A 12,324-nucleotide genomic window follows, 5' to 3' on the forward strand; every position below is an offset into this window, starting at 1 on the left:
ACTTCCACACAACCATTCACAGACCAGTACCAGTACTTACACACCCACTCACTGATTCACACACACACACACACACACACACACCCCAACCCATATTGCCACTCAATCACCCACTCACTCACTGAAACAGCCACTGACATATCCACTCATACAGCTACTCACATGAGTCAGTCACCCACAGAGCTACTAACACACCTAGTCACTCACCCATGCAGTCAATCACACAGCCACTTTCTCACCCATACAGGTACACACACACCCACACACACCCACATACACTCACTTGCTCATACAGATACTAACACATACTCACTCTCCTATACAGTTACTGACACAACCACACACTCACCCATACTGCCACTCTCACATTCACTCACTCACCCATACAGTCGTCCATAAACCTTATCACTCACCTATACTGCCTTTCACATACCCAGTTACTCACCCATATTCCACTGACACATTCACTCACTCAACCACAGCTATACACACATTCACTCACTCTTCAGACCATCACACAGGTACATACTAACCCATGCAGCCACTGACTCACTCACTCATCATTACAGGCAGTCACACCCCCCAAACCCTCCCACACAGTCAACCATACAGTTAAGGGTGAGGAAGGAGAGAAAGTGTGAGATGGGTGAGTTGTAAATAGAAGGGTAAAGTGGATTGAGTAAATTGACGCATAGTGAAGGATGATGTCAAGAGGGAGGGATACTAAGATTAGGTAGAAAGGGAGGAGGGTGAGGTGAGAAAAATAAAGCATGAAGTGGAGGAAGAGAATGGCGCCGCAGGGAATCATTTGGATAAGATGGAAAGAGGCCAGCATGAGGTGAAGAGAGTGAGGTGGGAGGAGGTAGAGGGTGAGGTGAGCAGGACAACAGAGTGAAGTTAGGAGAGAGGAGGGAGAGACACCGAGAAACGAGGGCGAGGTGGAAAGAGCATAAGGGATCAAGACCGTAGGCATAAACTTCTAGAAATACACAATTAAACGAAAAGACAGAACCCAGCAGTACGTGGTATGCAGCTCACATCCATACAATGCCATCCCACGAGCGCAGACCCAGCACTCACGCACCCAGGAGGCTCTGGCCCGCCCATGCTTCTCCGTGGCCCCCCCTCCCAGATGGTAAATCCCGGAGCTGCCTCGTTCCAGGTGCTGTTTGTGGTGATCTGTGTGTATGCCAAGACATCAGAAGCGGCTTCTCTTCGAGTGCCTGCCCGGGGCCCCGCTGTGTTTGCTTTTGTGGAGGTAAAAGTTAAGCAGCCACAAACCAGCTCGAGGCCGGCACCGAGCAGCCAGGCTTTGGGCACAGAAAGAGGATGAACTCCGGACGGGGCGGATCTCTGCTCTCCTGGGGTGGGCTGCTCTCTCCAGCCGGGACACCGCACCAGAGAGAGGGCACCTTCTGCTGATCACGAGAGACATTTCAATTAGAAGGTAAGTTAATGAACTTACAAAAATATTATATCTCCTAATACCACGGTGTTAATTTGTGTGCCTGTTGCCCAGCTGTCATGCGCTGGAACTGGATTCAGCTGCACCACATCACACACCGTGCTGCACCTGAAACTCACCTCCTATGAACGCGACGGGCGTAGGGAGTGTGGGGGATGCGGGGGATATATCCCCCCTACATTTTGTAGTGGGCGAAGGCACAGGGGACGAGGGCACAGAAGAAATTGCCACCTCTCTTCTGTCAGTGGCAGGGCCATTGGCGCGCGGCTCACAGCAGTAGCGCTTTGACGTGCGGAATTCTTTCATCGTGCCTGTGGCCCTGCACTTGACCTGTGACCTTCCCTTTTGTTGTGAAACTCCGGATTTTTTTCCCGCCTCGCCCCGGAAGCCGGGGCTGCCCGCAGTCTGCACTCCCAGGACACAGGGGGAGTCTTCGGGTGGTCTGCGGATTGCTCTCTGCCCCCTGCCCCCCCTCAGCCAGACCCTGCCTTATCTGACTGTTTCACGCCGCAGTGCAGCCCTTCAGAGGCCAATGTTCTGTTCAAATGTTCCTTTGAACAGTTGAACCTCAAATTGGCATCAGACACAGTCTAGGCACACAGCTTGGGGTATGGTGTGTCAGATGTGTCGGTCTGTCCTAATATTTACACAAATTTAAATACCATTAGTTTGTCTTATTAAAGCACTACTCACCCCAGTCCAGGGCGTGGGAGAGCTTTACATCACTCACACACATCATACATTTACAATAAATCATGTGTGTAAATCAATTTACAGGCTGTCTTACACAAGATAGTGAGGGTTACAAGCTGAGGGAGTCGCATGTCCTTTCCTTCATGGTTCACTGTGCTATATGAGAAGGATTGCAATTTAAGAACTGCAAGTAACGAAAGGATCTTTAGGTTAAAAGCAATAACCCACTTACCCAGCTACACATAATATAAATCCGTCAACTGTGTGTCACATGATGTGCTTTGGAGGAGACATAGGGACTCTCTGTGCTACTTTAATTCAAAATTGGAACTAGACACAACACCGGTCTCTCCAGCGAGTGCATTCACCTCCAGAGTTCTCATACCATTAGTATTATTTCCTTGCTGGGTACAAAGATCTATTTGGGAAAAGGGGGTGGTGATGGACAGAGTTTCTGAATGATGCAGAATACTCTTACCAAGTCAAGAGATCATGGTTTTAATCCATCACTGTTTTTTAGCTCACTGCACCATCCCAGCTCAGAACCTGGCTACATGCAAATTAGTCTGTACCTGTCCCAGTGCATGATGGGAATAAGGCAAACCAATCTACCAAGCCAATTCTTATACTGGGAAGGAAACAAGCTTCCGGGGACCGGTTTCTGGCATCACAGCCTTCGTCGGCCCGGCTTGCTTGAATCCTGATGGTGCAATGAGCAAGGGACTCACGTCTGAGCATACCCTCCCACACTAAGTGTGGATAAAATCGATTTGGGAAAAGGGGGTGGTGATGGACAGAGTTTCTGAATGATGCAGAATACTCTTACCAAGTCAAGAGATCATGGTTTTAATCCATCACTGTTTTTTAGCTCACTGCACCATCCCAGCTCAGAACCTGGCTACATGCAAATTAGTCTGTACCTGTCCCAGTGCATGATGGGAATAAGGCAAACCAATCTACCAAGCCAATTCTTATACTGGGAAGGAAACAAGCTTCCGGGGACCGGTTTCTGGCATCACAGCCTTCGTCGGCCCGGCTTGCTTGAATCCTGATGGTGCAATGAGCAAGGGACTCACGTCTGAGCATACCCTCCCACACTAAGTGTGGATAAAATCGATTTGGGAAAAGGGGGTGGTGATGGACAGAGTTTCTGAATGATGCAGAATACTCTTACCAAGTCAAGAGATCATGGTTTTAATCCATCACTGTTTTTTAGCTCACTGCACCATCCCAGCTCAGAACCTGGCTACATGCAAATTAGTCTGTACCTGTCCCAGTGCATGATGGGAATAAGGCAAACCAATCTACCAAGCCAATTCTTATACTGGGAAGGAAACAAGCTTCCGGGGACCGGTTTCTGGCATCACAGCCTTCGTCGGCCCGGCTTGCTTGAATCCTGATGGTGCAATGAGCAAGGGACTCACGTCTGAGCATACCCTCCCACACTAAGTGTGGATAAAATCGATTTGGGAAAGGGGGTGGTGATGGACAGAGTTTCTGAATGATGCAGAATACTCTTACCAAGTCAAGAGATCATGGTTTTAATCCATCACTGTTTTTTAGCTCACTGCACCATCCCAGCTCAGAACCTGGCTACATGCAAATTAGTCTGTACCTGTCCCAGTGCATGATGGGAATAAGGCAAACCAATCTACCAAGCCAATTCTTATACTGGGAAGGAAACAAGCTTCCGGGGACCGGTTTCTGGCATCACAGCCTTCGTCGGCCCGGCTTGCTTGAATCCTGATGGTGCAATGAGCAAGGGACTCACGTCTGAGCATACCCTCCCACACTAAGTGTGGATAAAATCGATTTGGGAAAAGGGGGTGGTGATGGACAGAGTTTCTGAATGATGCAGAATACTCTTACCAAGTCAAGAGATCATGGTTTTAATCCATCACTGTTTTTTAGCTCACTGCACCATCCCAGCTCAGAACCTGGCTACATGCAAATTAGTCTGTACCTGTCCCAGTGCATGATGGGAATAAGGCAAACCAATCTACCAAGCCAATTCTTATACTGGGAAGGAAACAAGCTTCCGGGGACCGGTTTCTGGCATCACAGCCTTCGTCGGCCCGGCTTGCTTGAATCCTGATGGTGCAATGAGCAAGGGACTCACGTCTGAGCATACCCTCCCACACTAAGTGTGGATAAAATCGATTTGGGAAAATTGGAACTAGACACAACACCGGTCTCTCCAGCGAGTGCATTCACCTCCAGAGTTCTCATACCATTAGTATTATTTCCTTGCTGGGTACAAAGATCTATGCAGCAGGTGCCTTAACCCTATAAGATATTTTAAAATGCAGACTTTGCCACCAATTAAGCAGAACAGATTTACTGCCCCGTTTCTCTTTGTTGCCAATTTCTTTGTGGCAGAGTTTTAATAAGTAAATGTATAAGTCGAGGCCTAGGTCTTGCTCCGGTGTTGCATAACTTTTTTAGCTGCGACACAAAATCGAATTTGTTAAATATTGTAATGCGTTCAAATGTATGCATGATAGACCTGCTTAACATATGGGTGGTCTTTTTAAAAATAATTTTAAAGAGATTTTATTTAGCGCAAACTCGACCCGAAGGTATCAGAGCGCTTTACATGAGCACCGCTATGCTACAGACACATGTATTAATTATTGGTAGGCATGGGGGAGAGTAAGTTTTGCCTAGAATCACAGGATGTTGAGTGTTCCTGCTGAGATTCGAACCCGGTTCCCCAGCTTTGAGGTAGACTGCTCTAGCCATTAGGCCACATCCTCTTCCCTTAGAGTCTGGTGTCATTTTTTTGTGATATCACTTCCTGTGAGGTCATAGGTTGTGATGTCATGCACTGTGATGTCACTTACATACTGCCTGACTTGGTTAGTGCCCCACTTCTTTTAGGACTTGTGTCCAGGTAGGAGACGTATAATGGAAAACTGGTGTTGGTGGCTGTAGGAGGCTGTGATGCACACTCTCAGGAATGACGCACCTTGCACTAATCCAGGAAACCCCTATGGTGATGATTTTAGTGGTCTTTGATAACCATAGAAAGCTCTCGATGTGGTAGCTGTGGAGAGCAGCCTTCAGGCTTATCTTGAAGGAATGTAAAGCAGCTTGTTTTACCACATGTAATAGATAGTGTGGATTAAGAGAAAAAGAACAACAGAGTGTTTATAAAAATAAGTCTATTTATTATGCAACACAATCACTAACCCATGGGCATATCTCCTACCCAGAGATATCAACAATGCACACAACAGTACTTGAAATTAATCTGGTAAGTAGCACAAATATACACTGGACTCCAGGGGAATGCCAAAGAATATACTAATAAAATGTGGAATGTGAACTGCAAAGGAGAACAGGACTTGGACCAGAAGACTCAGAATAGCTGGGGACACAAGGAACCACCCAAGGTAAGTACCCAGGAACCCCACGGAGGGTGTGTGCAGAGTGAAAACACAGCTGCGTGCCCAATAGAAGACAACGGAAAAAGTCACTTTGCAGTTTTAAAGAAGGACCCTTCCCGGAGGACCCTGAAGAAATCATTTGGAAGATAGGAGGTGGGACAGCAACCCCTACCATGGATGCCCCCGGAACCAGGTTACCTGCATCCGTGAAACTGGGTGCATGGTGGTGAAGTGACGTCAGAACCTTCCGTAGACGACAATGGAAGACTTCAAAGAAGATGCCTCTGGAGAAGCCTGTGAAGGAGTCCAGTGGAATCCAAGACTGGATTCTTGAAGAGGAGAACCTGCAAGCAGAGGGGCCAGAGTCAATGCTTCTCGGAAGAGACCAGGAGGCACGGAAGCACAATGCCCACTGATGTCTGGAGGTTCAAGGGTGAAGATGGTGACCTTGTCGCTGCAGCTGTGCAGATCAGGCAACGCTGAGGAAGACTAGGAGCCATGGACGAGCTTTCCCATATTGGGTGTCAATGTCCAGGAGGTCGGTGTCCGGTGCGAGCACCAACAAGCCTGGTAGCCGCAACTGGCATGGAAAGCAAAAAGTTTCAACTGTTGGGACCAGCAAGGTCTAAGGGACTTACTAAGTGCAGGAGAGTGAGCGCAGGCCCCGAGCAAGCAGAGGAGCCCACTGAAGCAAAGGAATGCCCACAGGCTGAAGGCACAGGATTCGCAAGAGAACCTCAGGCAGCTCACCAAAGATGGAGGTGCAGAGGATGCAGTGAGGATGCTGATCTTCGAGGGATCAGGTGCAGTAGGCTGGAGCTTCTTGTAGGCCGAAGATCTCTGGAGTTTAGAGACAGCAAGCCTTAGCCATGGCAAGTCGACACTGTGCACAAGGGTTTGGTCCCAGCAGCTTCGACAAGGGATACTGTCCTTAAAATTGCAGAGAAGACAGGTCAGGCCTCTAGGGAGCTGCAGAACCACCACTTTTGTTGCTGGCCCTCAGGAATTCCGTGGGACGACAGGTGCAGCAGACCCTTCAGCTTGGTTGCAGTGCCTGCAGATGCAGGGAAGTGCCTCCTTCACTCCAAGGGAAATTACTTCGGATGTTTTTGATGCCCGCAGGCCTTCTGGAGAACCTGGATGAAGCACAGACCGAGACGACGCAGAAGACTTGAAGAACAGCGAGACCAGGAGGAGCAGGATTCTTCCTTGATGTACACTTGGTTCCAATCGAAGTCCAACAAAGTCCAAGTGTCCAGACGGTCGAAGAGTGTCTTGGTTTCAGAGGTGAGTCTTGTTCCACAATGAATCTGGGGACCCACTCATAGGGGTGCTCTTAAGTACCCTAGGGAAAGGGTTGGAATGACTCGGAGGTCCCTCAAAGAGGAGGGGCTGGACAGAGGGGAGGATACTCCCCTGTATTTTGTCCTGTTTCTCATCAGAGTTGGAACCAAGGGTTCCTGAACTTGCTCAAACCGTAATAAGCAAGGAGAGCACCAAATGTGCCCTTCAAAGCAATCTGGTGGCACCGGAATGCTCCCCACCCCATCCCGATACACTAAGTCCTATCTGGGAGGTGGTGACACCTCCCTTTGACAGGAAACCTATGGCTCTACCTTCCCCGGCTCGAGCTGAGCTCAGCAGCTGGAGGGCTGAATTGTGTCTGTGGTCGGCGGCAGCACTAGCTTGCTGGCAGACCCTGAAAGGCTGTTACCGGGAGTATTGGGGGTCCTCTAAGGAGCCTCTCAGTACATGGGATCATGCTTTCAAGCACCAGAGTCGGTGTTGGAGTATGATTCCAACATGTTTGATACCAAACATGACCAGTTTCGGTGCAGTCATTATATAGTTAGACATCTCATAACGACTGATATCCTCGATATACCTTAAAATGACTGACCACGCTAACAAAGCCTGAAGAATCGACTCTAGGGTTTGTAGGGGTGTCCTGCTCATTCAGGGGTACCCTCACACTTGTTGGTAAGCACTCTGCTTTACCACAGGGGTGACTTATTGTTTTTAAGTGCAGTGACCTCGGATATAAGGAAACATATCTGTTGTGAGCGGTGCAAGCACCCTCTCATACAGGGTGCAATGGCAGGCCTTCAGTCAGATTTTAAAAGTACTCCTGTGGGTGGCACAATACATACTGCAGCCCATGGGAGACCCCTGATGTACCTATGCCGTGGGTACCTTAGTGCCATATACTAGGGACTTATAAGGGTACACCAGTAGCCAATTGTGGATGAACCCAAGTACTTACCAGAGCCAATTTAGAGGAGAGAGTACAGTTGCTGGGGTCCTGATTAGCAGGATCCCAGCAGACTACAGTCAAAACACACTGACACCAGGCAAAAAGTGGGGGTAACAGCCCCCCCCAAACGTAAGGACATAAGACTAACCTTCTCCAGTTGAGTCTTCATTTTCTAAGTGGAAATTCTGGAGAGTCCATCTGCATTGGCATCGTTACTCCCAGGTCTTAGTTCCACTGAAAAGTGCTTTCCCTGAAGGTAAATGGACCACCTCAAAAGTTCTTTCTACTTCCCTTCAGCTGTTTAAGCCATAAGAGGGGCTTATGGTCTGTCTGGACATTGAAGTTAGTGCCAAACAGGTATTACCGCAACACCTTCAAGGCCCAGGCCACAGCAAAGGCCTACCCTCAATAGCTGACCAACGCTTCTCCCTGGGGGTCAACCTTCTGCTTATAAAAGCTACTGGTTGATTCTGGCCCTCTGCATTAAGCTGTGGTAATGCTGCACCTATCCCCATCGCAGAAGCATCTGTCTGGAAAATGAATGGTTTGTAGTAATAAGGACTTTGGAGAATTGAAGCAGAGCACATGGCTTGCTCCAGGTCATCAAATGCCTTCTGACAGATAACTGTCCACTGAACTTTCTTAAGTTTCCTTTTGGATGTGAGATCATTAAGGGGTGTCACTATGGATCCATATCCCTTAACAAACCTCCTGTGGTACCCAGTCAGGCCCAAGAAAGCTCTGACCTGAGTCTAGGTAGTTGGAGCAATCCAGTCCATGATGGTCTGAACTTTGCTCACCAATGGTTGAACTTGGCCTCCACCTACAAGGTGGCTCAAGTACACAACCTTACTCTGCCCTATCTGGCACTCTGTGACCTTGATAGTGAAGACTATCTTCTGCAGGGTGTCAAGTACATTTCTGAGGTGGACCAGGTGATCCTCCCAGGTAGAGATACAGACTGCTAAAGCATCTAGAATTCTGACCCATAGGCTTCCAGACCTGTTAAGATTTTATTCACCAGCCTCTGAAATGTGGCAGGTATTTTTTATAAACAAAAAGGCATTACAGTGAATTGATAATGCCGGCTAGGGGTTAAAAATGCTTGTTTTGGTTTGGCATCCTCCTAGAATCTGATGATTTGCCAATAACCTGCACTCAGGTCAAATGTACTGAGATATTTGGCAGAGGACAACATATCAATCGGTTCATCTGCCCTTGGAATTGGATGAGCATCAGTCCTAGTGACTGCATCGAGTTTCTCTATAGTTGACACAAAACCTCATCTCTCTCTTACTATCCTGGGTGTGAGGTTTTGGTACAAGGACTACAGAACTAGCCCAATGGCTATCTGAAGGCTCAATGACCTCCAACTCCAGCATCTTTTGGACCTTTGTCCTGATGCAATCTTTGACATGGTCCACCTGTATGTAAGTTTTGCTCTTCACAGGCAGGCTGTCACCTATGTCTACTACATGGGTATACCAGGTGGTGTTACTGGGTATCGGAGAAAAGAGACCAGGAAACTGATTAAAACACATGTCTGCAATCAACTTACTGTTGATCAGTGAGGCTGTCTGCCTAGACTACTCCTTCAACTGAACCATTGACAGGGTTCTGAGGGGGGAGATTAGGGAGAGAGTCACTCCTTTCCTCCTGTACCTCATCAGTGTCCATGAGAAAGCTCATGTCAGCCCCGTCAACAAAAGGTTTCAGGTGATTCACAAGAAGTACCATATGAGGACTTCTTAGAGTACCTAGGTCAACTAAGTAGGTGACCTCACCGTTCTTTTCCAATATAGTGTGGGGGCCACTCCACTTGCCTTGGAGAGCTACTGTACCCACAGGCTCCAACAGCCACACTTTCTGTCCTGGCTGGTAAATTGACAGTACAGCCTTTTGGTCTTGCCAAGCTTTCTGAAGCTCCTGGTTGGCCTCAAGGTTTGTGCTGGCCTTCTTCATGTACTCAGCCATGCAAGATCCCAGGCCCAGTACATAGTCTACAATGTCCGGTTTAGAAGGCTTGAAAGGTTGCTCCCTTCCTTCTTTGACTAGACATAATGGATCCCTAACTGAAATTCTAAAGATAAGTTCAAATGGGCTGTAGCCCACCCTCTTCTGAGGAACCTCTCTATAGGCAAAGAGAAGGAACGTTAGTAAGCCATCCAATTTTAGCATCCGCTTCTCTGGGAGTTTAATGATCATACCTTTGAGGGTCTTGTTGAACCTTTCAACAAGCACATTGCCCTGTGGATGGTAGGGTGTGGTAAACTTATAGTCAACACCACACTCTTTCTACATAGCAGTGATATAGCTAGACTTGAAGTTAGTACCGCCATCTGACAAGACCTCCTTAAGGAACCCAACTCTGGAAAAGGTTCCCAGGAGGGCCCAGCCACTACAGGAGCTGTAGTGGTCCTAGAGGGAATAGCCTCTGGATATCTAGTGGCATGGTACAGGACTACTAAGAGTAAACTATGTCCAGATGGTGTTGGAGGGTTTAAAGGACCTACAATGTCTATCCCTACCTTCTCAAAGAGAACCCCAACCACTGGTAGTGGGATTAAGGGGACCTTTGTAGTGCCACCTGACTTACAACTGGCTTGGCAGGTGACACAGGAGTGACAAACTCCTTGGTGTCTTCAGTCATATAGGGCCAGTGAAAGTGAGGGACAATCCTGTCCCAAGACTTGCTTTCCCAAGATGTCCTACAAGGGGAATGTTGTGTGCGAGGGTCAATAGGAAATCCCTGAACTTCTGAGGTATGACCAACCTCCTGGTGGCATCAGGCTTGGAGTCTCTACTTTCAGAACCCAGGAGCCTATCTTCCCAATAAGTCCTGTGTGACCCACTGACATTCCCTGCTTCCTCAGCAGCAGCTTGCTGTCTGAGTTGTTCAAGAGGGGCAGACCTTCTGCTCCAGACTCGAGCCTTCCCTGGAAAGTCCCCCTTTCCCCAGTAGCAGTGCCTTGTCAAGCCGAAGCTCCTCTTGGACAGTTTCTTCACAGGTACTGAGATCATCTCTCTGGGAGGCTGATTCTCACTGGGAGGGAGTCTGAGAGAAGGATGCATCTTTACCCTTCCTGCTCCTTCTCTTTGGAGCTGGGTGGTCCATTGTTTCAGGATCCAGGACTCCCTCAGTGCCTAACGTCTTGGCCTGAGCCCTAGTGACAGCAGAGACACTGGCTGAAATTCTCATAATGTCTGCATGAGTCCTGAACTCCACTTCAGAGCAGGCTGAAGTTTCCAAATCAGTCCCCAGTAGGCAGTCCACAGGGAGGTCTGAGGAAATCACAACTCTCTTTGGGCCAGTTACCCCTCCCCAGCTGAGATTAACAACTGCCGTGGAATGATCAGTTCTGACATTGCTAGCATTGGTCACTTGGCAAACCTGACCAAGTAAAATCTGCTCAGTACACACAAGTTTATCTGTCACCATAGTGTCACTGGCCCCTGCCAGCTAAAGCTTCCTGACCATTGATGAGAGGCTGTTGTATGTTTTTGCCCAAGTTAGTGGGACTTACAATAAGGGCGGCAAGCTCAGTGTCACCACCACAGACTAAAACAGCCTGAGCGGATGTCCTGCCTAGGCCAGAACACACTTCAGTATGCAAGGTTAATCCAGCTAAACTCTTGGGGGCACTACTACTACCAGTGCTATTTCTAGGGTTTAGAAGTAGTGGTAGCAGTATTGGCGCTAAACGTAGAGAAAGTGGCATCCTTTGCCCTATGGATGTTTTCCTTACACAAATAGCACCAAGGGTTCTTGTTAGAGGAGGAAGAGAATTGGGACCCACCCCTAGAGGAAGATTTTTAGGTACCTTCAGAAGACTCTTTTATTTAGATTTCTCCCCACCTTTCTCTTGGGCCTTAGAAAGATCTTGATTCTTCTGGTCACCACCACTATGAGACTCTTGTTTCACCCTAGTGCGGACCCACTTGTCTGCCTTCTTTCTTCTTGGGGAGAGGTCAGGTCCAAGGCCACCAGGTACTGGTGCAGTTGTTGATCTTGACAGTTATTAAGGATGTGCTCCCTCACAATTAAATTGTACAGTCCTTCATAATCATGCACATTACTTCCACGAAGCCAGCCTTCCAGACCCTTGATAGCGCTATCTACAAAATATGTCCAGTCTTGGGTGTATGACATCTGTGTATCCCTAAACTTAACCCTCCATTGCTCAGTGGTTAACCCAAACCCATCTATGAGGGCACTCTTCAAGACTTTCTAATTGTCTGCATCGTCTTCCTTTACAATCAAAAGTTTGTCTCTACCTTTTATTAGCAAAGGAGAGCCACTGGATCGCTGCCCACTGCCCCTGAGGAACCTTCTGAACTTTTACAGGCCCTCTCCAAGGCAGTGATCCCTTTATGGATACCATCGCCCTCCTGGTACGGAGGGACTATTCTGCTCAAGTTCCTATTGTCAAAGGAGTGTTCCCTGGCCATAGGTTCACTAGTGCTGCCACCATGGGATTCTAGATGTTCCTTATCTAGGGCCAACTGTTCCTTCTTGATTCTCA

General features: G+C 48.1%; 1 protein-coding gene across 3 annotated transcripts in view; it reads left to right on the forward strand.

The window, feature by feature from the left end:
- LOC146839531 (N-acyl-aromatic-L-amino acid amidohydrolase (carboxylate-forming)-like) overlaps positions 1-12,324 on the forward strand; it is a 375,658-nt gene that overhangs the window by 145,805 nt on the left and 217,529 nt on the right. The window contains exon 1 of one of the 3 annotated variants that reach the window (XM_085651589.1): positions 1,193-1,447. The exons of the other annotated variants lie outside the window; for them this stretch is intronic. The gene's annotated coding sequence lies outside the window, so the exon portion shown is untranslated. Of the gene's footprint in view, positions 1-1,192; positions 1,448-12,324 lie in introns of those variants that run through there. 3 annotated transcript variants of the gene reach the window in all.

This window comes from Triturus cristatus, chromosome 4_1 (genome assembly GCF_964204655.1).
Source record: "Triturus cristatus chromosome 4_1, aTriCri1.1, whole genome shotgun sequence".
NCBI classification, from domain to species: domain Eukaryota; kingdom Metazoa; phylum Chordata; class Amphibia; order Caudata; family Salamandridae; genus Triturus; species Triturus cristatus.